Here is a 20,167-nt window from a genome sequence, read left to right on the forward strand (position 1 = left end):
TACACAGGTACATACTTCCAGTCCTCGTGAATAATTAACTAGTACTTTTTATTTTTATTTTTTATTATTAATTTATTTTTTATTGATTATAATTTATTCCCTCCTCCCCTCCCATCTCCACCCTCCTTCCCCTTTCTCCCCTCTCGCCCCTCCCCTAGTCCACTGGTAGGGGTGGTCCTCTTCCCCTTCCCTCTGACCCTAGTCTATCAGGTCTCATCAGGACTGGCTGCATTGTCCTCCTCTGTGGCCTGGTAAGGTTGATCACCTCAGGAGGAGGTGATCAAAGAGCCAGCCACTGAGTTCATGTCAGAAAGAGCCCCTTTCTAGGGAATCCACTTGGACAATGAGGTGCCATGGGCTATATCTGTGCAGGGGTTTTAGGTTATCTCCATGAATGGTCCTTGGCTGGAGTATCAGTCTCAGAAAAGACCCCTGTGCCCAGATTTTTGGTTCTGTTGCTCTTCTTGTGGAGTTCCTGTCCCCTCTAAGTCTTTCTATCTCCCCCTTCTTTCATAAGATTCCCTGCACTCTGCCCAAAGTTTGGCTATGATTCTCAGCCTCTGCTTTGATACCATACTGGGTAGAGTCTTTCAAAGTTCCTCTGTGGTAGGCGCCTGTCCTGTTCCCTGTTTTCTCCCTCTTCTGATGCAATCCCATTTCCCTTTCTGAATGAAGAATGAGGGTCCTCCTTGCTTAGCTTCTGTAGGTGTACAGATTTTAGTATGTTTATCCTATATTATAGGTCTACTATCCACTTATGAGTATATACCATGTGTGTCTTTCTGCTTCTGGGATACCTCACTCAAGATGATCTTTTCTAGTTCTTACCACTTGCCTGCAAATTTCATGATTTCTTTGTTTGTAATTGCTGAGTAGTATTTCGTTGTGTAAATATACCACAATTTCTGTATCCATTTATCAGTTGAGGGACATCTGGGTTGTTTCCAGTTTCTGGCTATTACAAATAAAACTTCTATGAACATGGTTGAACAAGTGTCCTTGTTGTATACTTGAGCATACTTTGGATATTTTGGATTGGTATAGCTGGATCTTGAGGTAGCACTATTCCTAATTTTCTGAGAAAATGCAAGATTAATTTAGCTAGTATTTTTTAAAGTAGCTTTAAGAAACTTCCTATTCCTCCACATCTTTCTAAGCCCAAATAGGACTATTATATTTGATAATTTGCTCTATACTGTTTACTTCTTCTCTTCTTTCCCCCAGTTAATGGAATGCATAATCCTCCACACATCTGTTTTCAATGAGCAGTCTGACTAAAAATGCCTTCATTTCTCCACTCTCAGTGATCCACTGAAACAGTTCCCTATCCACTCTGGCTTTTAGGTTTTCTTTCATATCTTGTATTCAAGAAAAGATGAAGCTGACTTTTCCATACATGTTGCAAGGGATTTTCCTCCTGTCCCCAAGTTCCTAAGGAATAGTAACTCATGAGACTCAAAATATGTTTAAAAATACCTAGGCCATATACCTAGGATCTTCTCTGACTAGCTCATAACTTAAAAATATTCTATTTATATTAATCTACATTTTGCCATGGAGCTGGTTACCTATGCTCAGGTACCAAGCATCTATCCTCCTTACATCTTGCTAGCTGAATCTTCTGTACCTGGCCCTATCCCAGAATCCCTTTTTCCTATGTCCTACCTCCTTCCTATTTTCTGCCTCAGCTATAGACCATTAGCTTTTTACTGACAGGTGATGCTTTCGTACAGACACAAGAGACTACTACTACATATACATATGAGTTGTTTCTGCTCTAGCCTGAGCACTCATCTCTGGGTATTACTCACTGTTTAGTTTTGGCTGTATACTGTTCCTGGGCAAATCAGTGACTTTTTTGTAGAAGAAAAATTATCTCTAGATAAATAGTTGATTGCTTCTATACAAAGCTTTAAGAACAGCAGCAGTTTTCAAGTGTCTTAAAGTTTAGATTTAGAGTTTATTGTCCAATCTGCACTGTTGTAGATTAAGTTCCAACCCCAGTATTGTAACAACTGAGATGTTAAGAATATGAAAAGTTCTTTTAATTATTAAATATGTGTGTTGTTATTGTTGTTTTATTCATCCTAAATTTCATTTAGCTATATTCAGAAGCCTCTACCAGCCTGAAGACTCATACATTATTCCTGTACTGATTCTAATTTACATACATTATCATTTGGCAGGTAAGATGTATTTTTCATTTCATTGATTACACAACAATTTATATCTTTTATTTATGTTTGTAATGCCAATCATCTGATAGCCTGCCTTCCAGTAGCACAGAAACATGACTAATCACTGTCATAACACTCTTACACAGTCTTTTCAAGTAGCTTTCATTGGCTTTCCTCACCATGAGTGAGGCTGTGGTCATTCAAAACCACCATTCCAATTGGAATTTTAACTGGACTTCCTCAGTTTGAAGTCAGTTGAGAAGTAGAACAACTGGTGAGATGCTCAATGCCTCTTGCTAATAGGAGAAGGAAAGGACAGAATTAAAATGTGGATATCATTTGGTCAGGGCATCTCAAACAGACCCTGGATAACTACAACTCTACATTTTTCAGTTATAATTTTGTCATAGAACTGATGAACATTTTATCAGCTGCTGCCTTATAGAACATTCTCAGGAATGTCTGCAGATATTGGACAAAACAAAGGGAAAAGTGTATTGAAAGTTTAGCTATAAATTATGAACTCAAAATAATACAGTTCATTGACTCCCATAGCAAGGTTTCCTGTTATTCTAGAAACCATAAAGATCAGTGTTTAAAATATATGGATGCAGAAATTGTGGTACATCTATACAATGGAATATTACTCAGCAATGAAAAATAAGGAAATCATGAAATTTGCAGGTAAATGGTGGGATCTGGAAAGGATCATCCTGAGTGAGTTGTCCCAGAAACAAAAAGACACACATGGTATATACTCACTCATATAGACATACAACATAGGACAAACCCACTAAAACCTGTGCATCTAAAGAAACTAAGGAAGAGAGAGGACCCTAACTAAAATGTCCAATCCCCATCCGGAAAGGCATAGAGGATGGACATCAGAAGAAGAAGAAAACAGGAAACAACCTAGGAACCTGTCACAGAGGGCCTCTGAAAGCCTCTGCCCTACAGACTATCAAAGCAGATGCTGAGCCTGATGGGCAAATGTTGGGCAGAGTGAATGGAATTTTAGGTAAGAACTGGGAAATAGTAAGAGCTGGAGAGGACAGGGTCTCCACAAGGAGAGCAACAGAACAAGAAAATTTGAACACAGGGAACTTCCCAGAGACTCATACTCCAACCAAGGACTATTCATAGAGATAACCCAGAACCCCTGCACAGATGTAGCCCAGGGCAGTTCAGAGTCCAATTGGGTTACATAGTAATGTGAAGAGGGACTGCCTCTGACATAATCTGATTGGCCTGTTCTTTGATCACCTCCCTCTGGGGGGGAGCAGCCTTACCAGGCCATAGTAGAGGACAATGCAGCCACTTTTGATGTGAACTGATAGACTAAGATCAGAAAGGAGAGGAGAACCTCCCCTATCAGTGGACTTGGGGAGTGGCATGCATGCAGAGGGAGGAGGGAGAGTGGGATCGGGAGGGGAAGAGGGAGGGGCTTATGGGGGATGCAGAAGGAATAAAGTGTAATTGATGAAAAATTAAAAAAAAAACAAATATATATATATAAATTAACTATCAATATCTATGAAAATCCTTAGATCCTTAGAATAATGTGACATAGAATAAATTATTCCCAGTTGATAAAGATACTTTTTAAGCTTACTTTAGTAATCTTAAAAAATATCATTATGTGAGGCAGAAAGAGGTCTCAGCAGTGAAGAGCACATACTGCTCTTAGAAAAGGCCCAAAGTCAGTTCCCAGCACCTATTGCCAGTGGCTTACAAACACAACTCCAGCTCTAGGGAAATCTGATGCCTCTGGCTTCCATAAGCACCTTAACTCACTTGCACAGATATATACATACATGCACATGAGTGAACACACACACACACACACACACACACCACATGAGAGAGAGGGGATTGATCTAAAATAAATGGAGAGGTAGCCTAGCAATTAAAAGCACTTACTGCACATCTGTTCATTCACTTGTCAGCACCCACATCACAGCTCATACACAACTCCAGATCTAAGAGACCCCTTGGCTTCTGGCCTCTGAGGGCACCCGTACACACGTGGTAAACAGAAACTCGAATATTCTCACACACACATATCAATAAAAATAATAAAATCACCTCTAAAACACAAAGAAGACCATCTTTTTTAAATGTATGCCATTACATCTCATGCTTATTTTTAAAATCTGTTTTCTGCTGTCAGTTTCTCCTGCCAAACTCGTTCATTTCTCTTTTTGAGTTTTGATGAAGTTAAGGCCTCTGTTAGGTCCTGAATCTCAAGTAGTCCCTCCTCTCCCGTTCCCACGATCTCTGTTAGCACACTATCTCACTACCCTCATCATGTAATACTATAGTTACACATTTCTTTTTCCGCCAATTTCACAAGCGTCGACGAATTATTGCTATTGGCATCAATGTTCACATGCATAGTTAGAGGCCCAACATGTGTAGATGATACCTGGAACTCTATTCATAGCCAGCACCTGGGACTTCATGATAAACTGCAAAGGTGTCATTATAGCCTCCATGGTATTCATGGTTTTGTCAAGAGTTTAATCAGAGGCAGGATCAAACTGAAAGACAGTTTGTAAACAGATTTTGTCAGACATCGATCACATTATTTTTAAGCTAAATTTTAAGTTTGTTTTGGTGTGTGTGTGTGTGTGTGTGTGTGTGTGTGTGTGTGTGTGTGGTGTGTCTGTGCGTGGTGTGGAAAATGTGTGGTATGTACTGTGTGGTGTATGTGTGTTTGTATACTGTGCTCTGTGTGCGTGTCGCGCGCGCACGCATGTGGTGTGGTGTGGTATTTTGCTTTGTTTTGTTGGTAAAGCATCTATGACTGAGTTCTCTCATCACCCTATTTTTTCATACTTCTGTTCTGTTCACAAATATTACCTTTGTGATCCTACAATTAACTTTTTTGCCCTGATATTATGGGAGAAATTACATGTATTATGTCTTAGATAGATATTATGCATAAAAGGAGATCATATAACACACATTTTATTATAAATAATAATCATTTCTATTCCTAGACTACTTTCAAAAGGCCATTATCATCCACATAGAAGCCCAAACACCACCTTTGACCCTAGATATCAGTAAACAGTTTCAAGCATGAGTTAATCCACAGTTAAATACCTTTGCCCCACCACTTAAATTATTCCTAATAATAGAGGGTTTAGTTGAATTTGTGAGTTAAAGACTTGTCACAGGTTCGTCTTCTGTAATTACAAGATAAATTTATAGCACCTACACCGAAAAATATCATCTAACTATACAAAAAAGAAATCTCTTTTGAGGTAAAACCAGGGTCAGGGGAGCATGGAGACACACTAGAAATATCAAAGAAACTAACAATTCACCATGGAAGTGGAGGCAAGTAAAATATTTGAGCAAAAACGTAAGTGAGTAAAGGAGACACAGAACATCCTAGTGTTGGCTAGGGTGTAGCTCACTGGTCACACTTGGATTCACTGTCTAGCTCCACAAAAATAGCAATTATACAGTGTGCTTGGGAAATGATTTTAAGTCTTAATCCTTAGCAAAAAGTGTGTGTGTGTTTAGAAAGAGATATATAGGAGGAATAAAATCAACCAATAATATAGTGACCTCTAGCATGGGAAGTTTCATACAGCTTGGGAAGACTCATAACTTTCATCACATTATAAAAGTTAACAGTGTGAGTTAAGCAAAGAGCAGTAGGTAAGCTAAGACAGAATGACAAAGTCAGAATGTGGTTTGGGCAATTTAATTGACTGCAAGGTAGCATCGGTGTTATAATCTAGGGTTTAAACTATGCTCCCTGGATCTGCACCTAGATTTACAGTTATGGAACATTGGTGTAACTAACTCCTAAGCCTCCGTTGCTGGCTGTTGAACAGTTCCTCCAAAATATAATAGCTGCCATAATGTACGGGAAGGTACTTGACAGCACTGTTGCCATACACAAGAAACTGACTAACTGCTAAGTATCGCTCCGTCTGGTAGAGAAATAAGGAGGTAGGAAATACAGATAACTCATTTTCCTGCCTGAATATTGAAGTACATAATGTTAGAAGATAAAGAAGATTTGAAAAATACAGGCATTTATTTTTCTCTCTCTCATAAAACTATCATCTGCCTCTTGTTCTGGTCATATTGTGTGTCCTATGCACAGCAGGAAACTGAGGATGCTAGAAATCTTCTCCTTGATCCTTCAAATCCATTTTCCATCTGCTCCTTGCTTGCATATGTCTATGCACTTTATCAGTGGGTCTGCTCCTTCTTGTTTTTTTATTGGGTACAGCCAATAGGAACACCTAGAAATGATGAAGAACATAAGCAGCATCAGAGAACTTACTTTAGCACCTTGTAGTATTGCTGTGAGTTGGCTACATCCATCAAGAAAAGATGCTTAACTTTCACCTAACAGTCATACTGATTCTAGCTTACATCTTATGCTATTTTATTTTATTTTTGTCACCTTAATATTTTCTCTAGTCAATTCTCTTGAAATTTTCCAAATGAAGTATATCTTTTATGGATCTGCTAAGACCCTTACTGGCACACAGAGAATAACATAATCTAGAATTGAGTGTTCCAAACAGTCAGGAATTAAAGGAACATACTTTGATATACTGAACATAATTCTTTCCTGAGCCCCATGGGAAATTTTCAGCCAATTAAAAATACCCAGGAGAGATAGATGGGATATTATTTATGGCATAAATGCTGCAAAGTAGTAGCTAATGAGAGAAGTGCCTACCCATGGAGGGAGAGGGCAGCCTTATAAGATTATTCCTCTGTTAATCTGGTACAGAAAGGAGAGGCTATTGAAGGGTCCATCAAGTACACAAGTATAACCCACACAATTAGAGCGAGCAATGATTTTACCAAGAGAAACCACAATAGAATCTGGTGAGAGAAATTACACCTAAGTGGAGATTAGCTCATGATATGAATGAAACAGAATTTTTTTTCCAGACAGGGTTTCTCTGTGTAGTTTTTGGCTGTCCTGGAGCTAGCTCTGTAGACCAAATTAGCCCAAACTCAGAAATCCAACTGCATCTGCCCTCCCAAGTGCTGGGATTAAAATTGTGCACCAACAACAACCAGGCATGGACCAGAATATTGTCCAACAGACAGAGTCATATGCCAAACACCAGGCAAGTAGTAATGTCAGCAAGAGAGGGAAGAAGGGTGTCATGGCCAAGATGAGCCTCTTCAAATTACATAAAAGGATAAGACAGAGGATCACCATGGCCAAAGTTGTCCTCTTGTAATGACATAAAAGAAGAGAAATACGATGGCCAATGTGACCCTCTTCCAATGCAGGAAAATGCCATCATGGGTAGGAAAAGGAAGAAGAAAAGGTTCCTTGCAAGGAAGAGGAAAATTTAGCAATGAAGAAAAATAAGATTCAAAGCAAATGATCTGTAATCGACAGTGCTTAAATGGCAAGTTCTGGAGATCACTGGGTATCTGAGAACTTGGTGAAATATAATTAGCTATAAACATCTCGCTTATATTGCATTTCTGCTTCACAATTTGTGACCATTCAAGCCAGTCTTTACCATGTAGATGCTCACATAGAATAGGAGAAGCCTCTGTGCATGAACATGCTCTGAGACTTCAATCCTGTCATTTGAATGGTTTATGTGGAAGCTAATCACTCTATGAACGGGATCTATTTGGGTGTATCTTTATAATACCCATAAGTACCTTCTGGACCAGCAAATCAGCTTCCTGGAGTATTGGCTGCCAATAGATTCAAGCAGAGAGAGTTCTATTCCTGAAATACAAGAGACATGTGACCACATCAATGCCCTTCCCCAGGTCAGTTCCCATCCACTGACTAGTTATCTAGCGGGGCAGGAAGAATGGAGGTAAGATGACTGATTCGCCACTGTCTTCATTGGAAACAATCTTGAGGAACTGCATAAGCTTGGGCAAGCATGTCCAAACTTCTGACATTACAGTGCAACATTGTCATCTCTAAAGTTCATGTTCAAGGACTGAGTTACTAAAAAAAAAAAAAAAGAAAACTTAAGTTTGGCTGCATCTCTTGTTTTCCTTGGCTGTGGCTGCATGCTGCCCACAGGCTACAGTTTGAACACAGCTGATGGCCTACACTGTCTTTCCAATCTCTTCCTGTAGCTAATCCTGTTTCTTTTAAGCCCTTCAACTCTTAATTCATGAGGTGAAGCTACAATAAAACTTCTCCATGTAAAGCTCCATCTCAAAGTCTATTTCCAAGCCCACTAACCCCTAAGGCAGCTGAACTCTAGAATGCCTCTGAGAATGGCGTTCTAGCTAGGATGGAACTGTGGACTTGAGTCATCTGTCGATGGTTAGCACTGAAGAGCCCACCACTGCTTCCAGGTATGTGACATCAGTGCAGCCTGCACTGATGGGAAGGAAATGTGTTGGGGTGGGGGGCCATAATCATAAGGGATAAGCATGAAATGTTCTTGGCTAATGGATGGAACTGGAAATGATCACCCTAAAGTGATCCAAAAGCAGAAAGACACGCATGGTATATACTCACTTATAAGTGAATATTAGCCACATAATATAGGAAAACATACTAAAATCTACAGATCTAAAAAAGCTAAACAACAAGGAGGACCCTAGGGAGAATGCTTAATTCTCATTCAGAAAGGCAAACAGGATAGACACTGGGAATGGTGGAATAGTGAGAACAGGACAGGAGCCTACCACAGACTACCTCTGAAATACTCCACCCAGCAGGGGAAGGAAGCAGATGCAAGGACTCACAGCCAAATTTTGAGAAAAACACAGGGAGTCCTATGGAAGAAGATGGAAAGTCCTAGAGGGGACAGAAGCTCTACAAGGAGAACAACAAATCCAAAAAATCTGCAGAGAGGACCTGCAGAGACTAATGCATCAACCAAAGCTCTTGGGTAAGGGCTATTGATTCACTAGAGAAAGATAAAAATAATCTGGAAATAATTACCAGTTAATAGTCAAGTGTAAAAGCCATAGATATTCTTTGACAGTATGTAAAGACTATCTGCGGACTGAGGGTGCACGTGAGTGGTAGAACGTTTCCTTAGCATGCGCAAGGTCTTGAGCTCCATTTCTAGCACTGAAAAAAAATCACTGCTTTCCCAGAGCTGAATGTCATCAAAGAAAGCAGAGGACTCTTCCCATGACTAGTAAACTATGGGAACCAGGCAATCTGAGATGTCAACACCGGTTATCTGCATTAATAGATCTGAAAGGGGAATTCCTAGGCTTTTCCCTCAAAACCTTGACACCTAGCTTGCTTTGTGAATCTTCTGGGGCCAGCAGCAATGGTTTGCTGCTTCTTTTGGAAGATCAGTGTTATCCTACAGAAACATCTACCTTTCAAGCCACTCCCAGAAGTTTCAGGATCACGCTGATTAGTCAGGAAATTGGAATCATCAGAATTCCCTAGCAGAATGGGGGCACTGAGCAATAAACAGAGGCGCTAGCGTCAAGACTGTAGAACATGCCAATAATCACATTCTCCATACTTCACATTGTAGTAGAATTGGCAGTATCTTGCTCGCTCTCCTGGTCCAGGTGGGATGCTTGGCCTTTGGGTATGAAAGTTCTTTGAGAAAAAGAGCAAATTGGTGTCGGTCGGAATCTACACTTGAGAGTAAGTAGTTAAAATATTGATCAGCCTGAGAAGGGTATGGTAACCCATGGTCAAAGCCCTGGAGAAGAGGAGGAATCACCCACTAGATAAGCCACCAGGACTAGCAGGAATGCAAAACAAGGGTGAAGAGTGTGAGGACAGTTAGAAGCAAAGCAGCCTCCAACCAGCATCGGCATTAGGACTGTCTACAAGTAGATGTGTGATGTAGTGATGCAATGTTGTATTTTCGTTGGACATAATTGCTCTATAATATCGCATGAAGAAATAATTCCCTTGTTGTTTAAAACCTTTAACCTGGACTGGGAGAGGGGCACAGGTGGGGAAGAGGGAATGAGGGTGGGATTGGGAGAGGAGGAAGGAGGAAGCTACAGGAGGGGTACAAAGTGAATAAACTGTAATTAATAAAAATAAATTTAAAAAAAGGAAAAAAACTAAAAAAAAAGACAGGTAAATAAAAGTGCTTTGGGATAGATAGATAGATAGATAGATAGATAGATAGATAGATAGATAGATAGATAGACAGATAAATAGATGAAACCTTTAACCAATATGAAGTCATCCGTGACTAAATGTATGTGACATAGCTGATAAAAAGCTATTTTTTAAAAAATAAAAGCTTATTGTCTACAAAGATATAAAACACATAACTCAAGCTAGTCAGAAACTAAGAAAAAAATCCCTCCCGCTTATTCTTTTTCTCTAAGCATGAAAAAAAACAGAAGATATAGAGATATTGTTGTCTCATAATTTCAAAACATCATGGAAATATTTCCTTAATGTATTATCAAAACTCAGCATTACAAACCTACATCAACATCACCCTGCCAAACAAATAACTCTGCAGCAATTAGACCCAGTTAGATTTTAAAAGGTCCTACAGAGATGCATGCATGGAGGAAATATATCTCTGAAATGAAAGTTCTAAATAAGATAGTCGTTGTCTTTTAAGAACAAAGTTTGAAATGATGCAGTAATCGCAATAATCAGTCACCCACTCTAAAATTATCTGTTGTAATCTCCTCTTCTGCATATGGATAGCTAAATAACAATGTATAAACAAACAACATCAAAGTGCCTTTTTGGCTAACTGCCACCCTGCCATTTCTGAACTGAAGCCAGTTATAATGACATCACTCCAGCTTTGTGTCATTTATTGGCCTTCCTACATATGTTGCTAAAATACATTAAATGTCTTCCCTCCAATTCATCTTTTATCCACTTTGTCTTTCTTTCCTTAAATAATGACATTTCTTGACCTCAACCCACAATTTTGACTGATATTATCACTGATCAATTCATCTACAGAGACAGCCTTGCAGAATCATCTGCTGTTTCATATGCAAATCTGTACAAGAAAAGACTAAATTTATATAACACTAACTACAACTATTTAAAACATAAAAAAGCCTCACTTTCATTTTACAGGTAAGATAGGATGACCTCAAGCTGAGAAATAATTTCTGTGGTACCATAACCATAAAAATATATAGTTAGCAAACCCATCTCCACAGTTGGTTATTTAGTACTCTTCAGTTAAAGTTCTTTAACTTTCAGTTAAAGAAAAATCACTGTGACCACTCAGTTAAAACCATAAGTGATGTCCCATTAGCTAGGCTTTCTAAATACAATTAAAGGCTTGAATATGTTTGACTATCCACAGTAAGAAGGGAAAATTAAGTAATTCTCCATTTGAAATAAAATTGTTTGTTTGAAGTGGTGAAGCTCAAAGCTAGTTTTTCCAAAACTGTGATCCAGTGAATAAATATTCACTACTAATTATTATCAAATAAAATGTGAACTCACTTACTTAATATTGTCTCGTCATCTGCTCATTCACACTTAATAAGTAAAAGTGCATTAAAAATTGCTCAGGCATGAGAGGTGGTTGCTCTTGTTGTTTTTTTTTTTTCCTCTTAAAATTGACTAAAAAAATTACATGTGCATAGTATAGCTTCCACTTCGTAATTTGACGTAAAGTTGCAGGCACTTGACAGTACTTTAGAAAGTGAAAGTTGGTGAAGAGATGCCAGAAAGTATGCACTTCCAGTTCCCACAAGGAAATAGAAAGGAAGTTACACTCAGAAGTACAACAGTGAAGCCATGGGAGGCGTCAAAATTGGTCTAGGTGCATAATTTGTTTAAACACAACCGAGTGGCCTAATTTTCTTTTAAAAATAATACATGGGTTATGAAAACAATGAAAGCTAGAAGAGATAATGATTAGGAGGCAGGTACAAGGAGTCCTAATAGAAAGAATTAACACGATACACAATTGGTAAAGAGTCGGAGCTAATCAGGTACCCAAAGAAATGATTGTCATTTGCTCCAACTGCTGCTCTGTTTACACTCTGTGAGAATTCCCTTACATTACTAATATCCTTTAGTGCATTCTCTAGCTCTCAAGTGTTGGTTTATTTTTTGGTATTTGGTTTTTGATTTTTGGTTTGGTTTTGTTTTGTTGTTTTTCAAAAACACACTTTACAACTTAAGTGATAAACTTGCCAACATACCAAATCCATATCTGATTCAAAATGCCCTCATTCCCTTTAAGCCCTTTGCTTAGCAAGATCGAAGCTTAATCAACAGATGAGTTTTCTTCAACCCCATTTCATATAAAATTCATAAGACTTGGGAGAGGGTCCAGGAAGAAGACTTAGAGATCAATGTGTAGTTCTCTATTCCTTGAAAACATTTGCTGCCACTTACAGTTAACAAATCAGGAACAAGAGGGACACTTACTACTAAACTGTGCAATGGTAACCACCAGAAAATCCAGTGATAACTGCTCATACCATGAAGATGGCTTTTCCCATCCATTGTAAATTATTGTATACCCTATAGCCATATTATCCTGTGCATTATTCATGGTGGGAGTTTGATGGGGCTAAATCTTTATAGGTACTCAGCAGGTAACCACTGTTGCTGTGAGCTTATGCTCACAACAGTGAAGCCATAGGAGGCATGAAAGTCAGCCTACGTACATAATTTGTTTAAAAACAAGAGAACAGCCTAATTTTCTTTTAAAAATTTAATACATGGTTTATGAAGAAAAATGAGGGCTAGGAAGAGATAATGATTAGGAGTCAGGTTCAAGAAGTCTCATCTATAAGTGACTGACTATAGGGCCTTGAATATTCTGTAAGCCTGGTCAAGCACTGACTTCATAACTGGACAAGAAGGTGCTAGAACTCTCTGATTCTAGGTGATCCAGAATGGCAAAGGCTAACAGTAAGTCATTGTCCAAAGTAAACACTGAGCAGAATAGTAATAAGCTTCTCTCATGATAACTGTAGTACAGAAGGGTTTTCCTATCCATTTTTGTGAATCCTAGATTTATCATGTGATTTCATTGTACTGGTTTCATTGGATCCTTTAAATGCAAAAGATCATTTTCAATTCCTGTTTAAAGACAACTGGAATCACTTCAGACTGCATAAGAAAGGTGATATTTAATAGTCTCAACTGCTCCCCATATTTAAAATTGGTCTGTTTCTCTAGCATTCATAGTACATCAGTCTCCCCTCCTCATTTTAAGTGAATTGCTGCCACAAGAGCCTGCCCAGCTGAGCCATTTCCTAATCCTATCAATTCCAGCCAACATTTTCCTTTTCCACCTACATATATTTAGTGCTCAAGTCTAAAACCCAAAGAAACTCTTAAACTATTAAAGTCAGTTTTGTGAAACAGATTTGTCTCAGTATAAAATAAATAATTTAAAGAAATTCCAGTGTACATGAATCAATATTGATCGACATAAGATCAGTGTACATGTCCTTATATTGGCTAATCAAGACTCCAAAATCAAGTTGGTGATTTTATTTTATTTAAGTGATCGATATTATATTCTTTGAATGTTGTTTTTAATGACCAGGTTTAGGTATTGCTTTTTCATTACTTTTCAGTATGGAGTTCATAAGAGTAAAGTAACTACTTTAACAGATATCTATTTGTTATTAGTATTTCACCTGACTTCAGGTTTCCCAGACTTTATTTCTTTAATTTTTTCTTTATTATTATTATGATTCATTCATTTTGTAACCCACTGTAGCCCCTCCCTCATCTCCTCCTGGTCCCATCCACCCTCCCTCTTCTCCCCTTTCCTAGTCCACTGATAGGGAGGTCCTCCTCTCTTATTATCTGACCGTAGCCTATCAGGTCTCATCAGGACTGTCTGGATCCTCTTTCTCTGTAGCCTAGCTAGACAACCTCACCAGGGGGAGATGATCAAAGCCAGCCACTGAGTCCATGTCAGAGACTGCCTCTGTTCCCCTTACTATGGAACCCACATGGAGACTGAGCTGCCCTAGACTACATCTGAGCAAAGAGTCTTAGTCCTTGGTTGATCATCAGTCTCTGAAGAACCCCCTGAGCCCAGATATTTTGGCTCTGTTGGTCTCCTTGTGGAGATCCTGGCCCCTCCAGGTCTTTCTATCTCCCCTTTCTTCAATAAGATTCCCTGCATTCTGCCCAAAGTTTGGCTATAAGACTCAGCATATGCCTCGATACCCTTTTCCCAGACTTTAAATGGCTGAAAAAATAATTCTTGTTCTCTGGATTCTAGATACTCACGGTGTGGGTACCTCGTAAGTAGACCTTCAATAGTTCTTGAACTAAAATAGAGGGGCACTGAGTCTATGAACTAAAGTAGTGATAACTTCATGGTTTGGAAACCTAGAAAGAAAGGAGATATTTCATATTTTTTAAAAATGGATTCCAAGAAAACCCCATATATTTTAAACTAAGTCAATAGATTAAAAAGTGTTCCATTTGGCAGAGATTTGACGTTTAGAAGTAAAAAGCTGCTCTGTGGAGGAAGGTGACAAATCAGTTCTGAGAATTTTTAGAAGTTTTTAGTGAAAAGGAATTGTGGGACATGCAAATAATGATGTCTAGCAGTTGAAGGTGTGGCTGGAGCTTTGGTGCTGCGGAATAGCAAAGCTATGGAGCTGGGAATCATTTGCATGAAGCAATAAAAGCTGCTGCAGTCATGAATGGTGAGAACTGGATAGAAACAGACTGTACATGAGGTGAGATGGTGCTGTGGAAACAGATATGTGGAGTATAGCTGGAAGAAGAGAGGGAAAAAAATGACAGCAGAAGAACAAGACACCAAATGAGTGGTCAAGTAGCCAAGGAACCGAGGTAATGTTAATGACATCAGAAGAAAGCAGTTAGTTAAAACTGTGGTGAACAATCCTGCCCAATGCCAAACAGAGACTGAGAATAAATCATGTAGGAAATCACAGGGTATCAGTTGCCTAGAAAGAAATATCAGCGTTAATTAATTTCAAACTAATAATTATATGTGCACTCTCTTCGTAAGCTGAAAATGGGGCATTAAAATGAGTCTGAGCAAGAGTTGAGTGGCTCCTTTGCTAGACACAGAGTGGAAGTTCCCAGTGGCAATGACTTCTTCTGCATTGTAACCACAAGTTCTTCTGTTGCTATTTAACTTGAATGCCAAAGGTTCCATAAGAGGAAGAATGCACTCTCGAACAAATGAGGCAGAAGAATAGGGCATTTGAACTATTAAACTGTTTCAAGTGCACGTTTCATACCTTGAAAGCAGACTATCTCTGCTTTTGCCCTTATTCCATTGTGTCTTTCCAGTTTCTTTCTTTGAGGACACAAAAACGTGCAGCCCCCCTCTGGGTGCCCTTGGAACACAAAAATGCCCACGTTACTGTGACTGCTAGACAACCTCCCTGCTCAGCATTTGCCACTCAGAACCTTGTAACATTGGACAAAAATTGCTAGCAGAACTATGGGCCACAGCTGCGACAGTTCTAAGGAACATTTGCACTTAACATTCTAGCCAACTAGAAAAATGAGTTAAAATCCAAGCCACATGTTCCTAATGGCCATGACACTCAGTTGAGAATGTACTTAGAAAAAAAACTCACTCCTCAAAATAACTTGTAGGAAACCTCTCATTCAACTTATTCTGAAACTTGAGATCTTGGGTGCTCAAATTTGGTTAAGATCATTCTGTGAATTATATTTTTGCATGTGTATGCGGTCTTTGCATGGTCTTGTGTGTGAGAAAGTATGTGGGCATATGTGTGCTCATACCAGGTGGGGGGCGGGGCAGGTTGCCCTTTAGTGTCTTTGCAATAATCCCCACTTTATTTTCTGAGAGATGGGATCTCTGTCTTGGAATCCTGGGTTCTCTGATTTGCTTGTGCCTCTACCGGCATTATAGGCAGGGACCACACCCACCCAGCTTTTATGTGGTTCTGCAGATCATAAGCCCTGTCCTTCTGCTTGAGAAGTGAATGCTTTATCCACTGAGCCATTCTCACAACTGCCAATTCTGTGATGTTTTAAAGCCACACCATAATGCTACTATTGGAATCCAAGAATCACATTTCTAAAGAGAGTAATCAGGATTTGGAAGATTTTGAAAAATGCAAATTAAAGCTGCTTTGAGATTCCATCTCACCCTCGTCAGAATAGCTATCATCAAGAAAACAAACAACAAATGCTTCTCAAACAGCCTGAAGAGGGTGTGAGCGAAAAGGAATCATCAGTCACCGCTTATAGGAATGTAAGCATGCACAGCCACTATGGACATGAGTGAGGAAGTTCCTCAAAGCGTATATGCTTCAAAGGACTCTAAGCCAGCCTACCACAGAGATAGTTGCACATTCATGTTTATTGTTGAACTATTCACCGCTAAGAACTGGAACCAGCCTGCACGCTGTCAACATAGGACTGGATGAAACAACTGTGGTACACATGCACAGCGGGATTTTACTTTTTTACTGCCTTAAAGAGAAAAATGAAGTCAAGATTTTTGCTGGAAAATGGATGGAAGTAGAGATTATGTTAAGCTAAATTACACAGACACAGAAAGGCAAATACATTCGCTCTCCCTTGAAGAACCTAAATTTACATGTACATATATTGTATGTGAGTGTGTATGTGTGCTTGTGCATGTGCACACATGCATATATGTATGTGAGTCAGGTAAGTAAGAATGGGGAAAAGCAGTCTCTAGGGAGAAGAAGGAGAAAAAGAGATACAATACAAGTAACAAGAGAGCAGATAAGAAAAGTATTTAGGAAGAGTAAGGAGATCAGAGAGAAGGAGGAAATAAGACTATGTAAAGGACAGTAGTAAGGGAGGATGAATAAGAAAAAATATGCAATGGTATCTACCTAATTATCCACCTTGTACACTAACAGAATCACTTGGTTTTTGTTGTTGTTGTTTGGTTTAGTTTTTTGGTTTGGGTTTTTTTTTTTTTTAAGATTGGGAAGATAGGTGGCAGCTTCTATAGTATTTCCTTTTGCATTTCAAAGGATCAGCTAGAAATATCTTGCCAGTTTTTTGTTTTTGTTTTTTTTTTTTTTTTCAGCTATCTCTTCTCTGATAGTAGCCATCAAAGAGAAGCCTTGTCCAGAAGCTCTGAATCACATCTGGCACCTCCTCTTCCCCACAACCGCTGTGTTTTATTCTGGGAAAGTGCTTCAAGTGTCATCTCCATTTTTTTTTTCTAGAATGTAAAAATAGATGTAACTAAAGTTGAGAAAAATCAAGGACGACATTCTTTTTTTTTTAGCTTTTTTTTAATTTTTAGTTTTTTTATCAGTTACATTTTATTAACTCTGTATCCCAGCCTTGTCAAGGATGACATTCTAAAATATATACCTAAGAAATAGTTTATAATAGGTCCTGGGAAAAGAGCCAAGGAGGCCAAAGAAATGCGGATGGCTTTTGAGGGCTACAAAGGTACCGTCAAATCCAGACAGAACAACATTCTACTGTGTTCTTAGGAATTCTTAGTATGTGAGTTTCCACCATAGAAAACCTGTGTCCTAAAAAGTACTCTTAAGTCCAAACTCTCATTTGTGCAGCTCAGAATCTAGTAGGTATTTCTCCGTTGCTAGACTGAACTTAAAGAAAATGATGGCTACATGACCCACAGCTCAGCTCTAGCTACTTAAAAAACGGAATCTGGAATTTGCCATTGCTGATCCGTTTCATCTTCCCCACACTATTGCTTCCTCCACTGCCCACTCTGAAAATGTTAACACACACACAATGCAGTGTAAAAACAGTTCTCAGAACATCCTGAGGCAGACAGCAACTTCGTGTAAATTCAAAGTGAAATAAAAGACATAGAGTCATTGACTTGGTCAGTTTATCAAAAAGAATAATTTCTTGTAAGTTGTGGTTAACATAAGCCTGTTATCACATGTGTCATATCAATTTAAAATCATGGTCATCACTCTAGCTTACTCAGTACCAGGTTTAACTTAGGGCATATAGGTAGTTTTGAATAAAAGTACTAAGGCTCAAAAAAAAAAAAAAGTACTAAGGCTCTAAAAAAATAAATAAATAAGAAAACCAAAGAGATTCATAATGGTATGGAAACAGAAAAAGTACTACATCCAATGGAATAAGATATCACCTTTGGGCTTTGTAAATTCGTGAGGAAATAGTAAATAAATAATGTTCATGGGAACTCTTTCAGCATTAAATAACCAATCTGTTACATTGTGCAGTCACGTGTAGATTCTGTTTCCTGAGTTAAACTAGTCGGGATAGAATCACCATCTGTGTATCCACCCTAAGAACTTTGGGGAGAAGTGGAAAGAGCGCTGTCATTTGAAAATGGAATCTTAATTTATTCCACACAGATTATTTTTCTTCACCTACTGTCTGCAAACTCAATCTAGCATTTTTTTAATCTAATGCAATCACAGTTTGCTAATCTTAACTGAGCCAGTGTTTCACTTCTCAATGAAAGCACCCCAGCCTTGATTCATAAAACCACAAAGTCAAAGGCTGAAAGTTGACTCTTTCACTCCTTAAAAAAAAAAAAGTCTAGTGTCTGTAGGGCACTCTGCCTTTTGTTCCTTGTGTCTCATGACAGAGGACAAAACTGAAACCCAAAGACTCTGAGTGTCCTAACCAAGTTCACAAGTCAGGACAAATCTGTTCTAAAGATGAAAAGAAGTGCTATGAGTTCATTTAAATCCAGTTATTGGTGCAGCTGCATTTCTTCTTTTGAGCTCTTCAGAAAATATGAATGCAGGAAAAGAAACCTCTGTGGTAAACTAGCCATGTGACTCGACTCTTGCTGCAATAACGAATACTGTAATAGCCAGATGAACCCCAAGAATTGCTTCATTTGGAAACATGGCTTAAGTCCTCATCACTGAGGTGTGGATCTACATTCAGGAGCTTAGGGGGGCTCATTAGGGATGCAGAACCTTGAGCCTCACCCCACAGCTCTGAGATTGCTCCTGCCTTCTAACAATGTCCCTCAGGTGATTCCTGCATGTGATAATGTTGGAAACACTGCCCTAAATGAGATTGGAAGAAACTTTGAATCTTAAAAATGTCTGAGCTAAGATGTGGGCTTAAATGACACCAACAGGGTATTATTACTCAAAGTAATTTGGGTGCGGGTATTTTTGTGACTTGTAGAATCCCTTCTAACACAAATGGTCTCCAATTTGTTGTAGATGACAATAGAAAATTTCCATAAGCCAACTTACTATTGCATAAGATGCAAGAATCACAGAAAAACCAGCATGAAGAAATAAAATGTTCTTAAAAGAATTTATGAGACAAGCCATATATAAATTGCTGTCATTTGGAAACAAGCTTGCTCTTCAGCCTAGTATTTCAAGCTTGATTCACATAGAATTTATTTTTATTTAGTGAGAGTTTAAGAGAAATTCTATTGTCCTCTTTCTAGATAAGGAAGGCTCTTAAATACACAATTCTAAGAGATTTCTCTTGGGGCACAAACATTATTTAATAAACATACAACTGTCGACTTATACATACCTCCATTGCTATGTAGGCATGAATAACCATAATTCTGTTCATATAGCCAGCTAATTATTCTCAATTATTATTCTCAACTAATAATCAGCTATTATTCTCAACTAATAATTAGATAACTTGAAGAAGGCTGTATTTGGATTGCCTGGCTGGTCACACAAAAATAATAAAACTAAAACTCTATTAAACAGTAGATTATCCATGAATTTATTAGACAATGCCAAATTGGGCTGCATTAATGAATTCTAACTAGTAACTCACTCCATATCTGAATCTTTTCCTAAGATTCTTGGAAAGTGTTGAGAGAGTGTTATCATTTCTGTTTGATGAGCTTTGCAAAATCTAATATAGTTAGAGAATATATTTCTATTCAATCAAAAGCAACCCTTACGTATATGATAGTATCTTAAATGCAAAATCAAAACCTTGTTTTGGTAAACAAAAAAAGCTTTATAGGTTTAAACAAATAATTGTATTAATTTTACATCCACATTTCCTTTTAGATATGCTCTACTTAACCATCTTTTCAAAAATTACCTACTTCTGGTGACTATTTTGCATCTGTAGCAATATAATTTGGTACATATTTTAA

The 20,167-nt window shown here is 38.4% G+C and overlaps 1 long non-coding RNA gene across 1 annotated transcript in view; it reads right to left on the minus strand.

The window, feature by feature from the left end:
* Window positions 1-5,879: 5,879 nt before the first annotated feature.
* The window catches only part of LOC132648779 (uncharacterized), a 59,728-nt gene continuing 45,440 nt past the window's right edge, over window positions 5,880-20,167 (minus strand). Inside the window, exons 2-3 of the long non-coding RNA XR_009587184.1 lie at window positions 7,848-7,917; window positions 5,880-6,445 (exon numbers count right to left, since the gene is read on the minus strand). This is a non-coding gene — a long non-coding RNA (uncharacterized LOC132648779). The remainder of the gene's footprint in view (window positions 6,446-7,847; window positions 7,918-20,167) is intronic.

This window comes from Meriones unguiculatus, chromosome 17 (genome assembly GCF_030254825.1).
Source record: "Meriones unguiculatus strain TT.TT164.6M chromosome 17, Bangor_MerUng_6.1, whole genome shotgun sequence".
NCBI lineage: Eukaryota > Metazoa > Chordata > Mammalia > Rodentia > Muridae > Meriones > Meriones unguiculatus.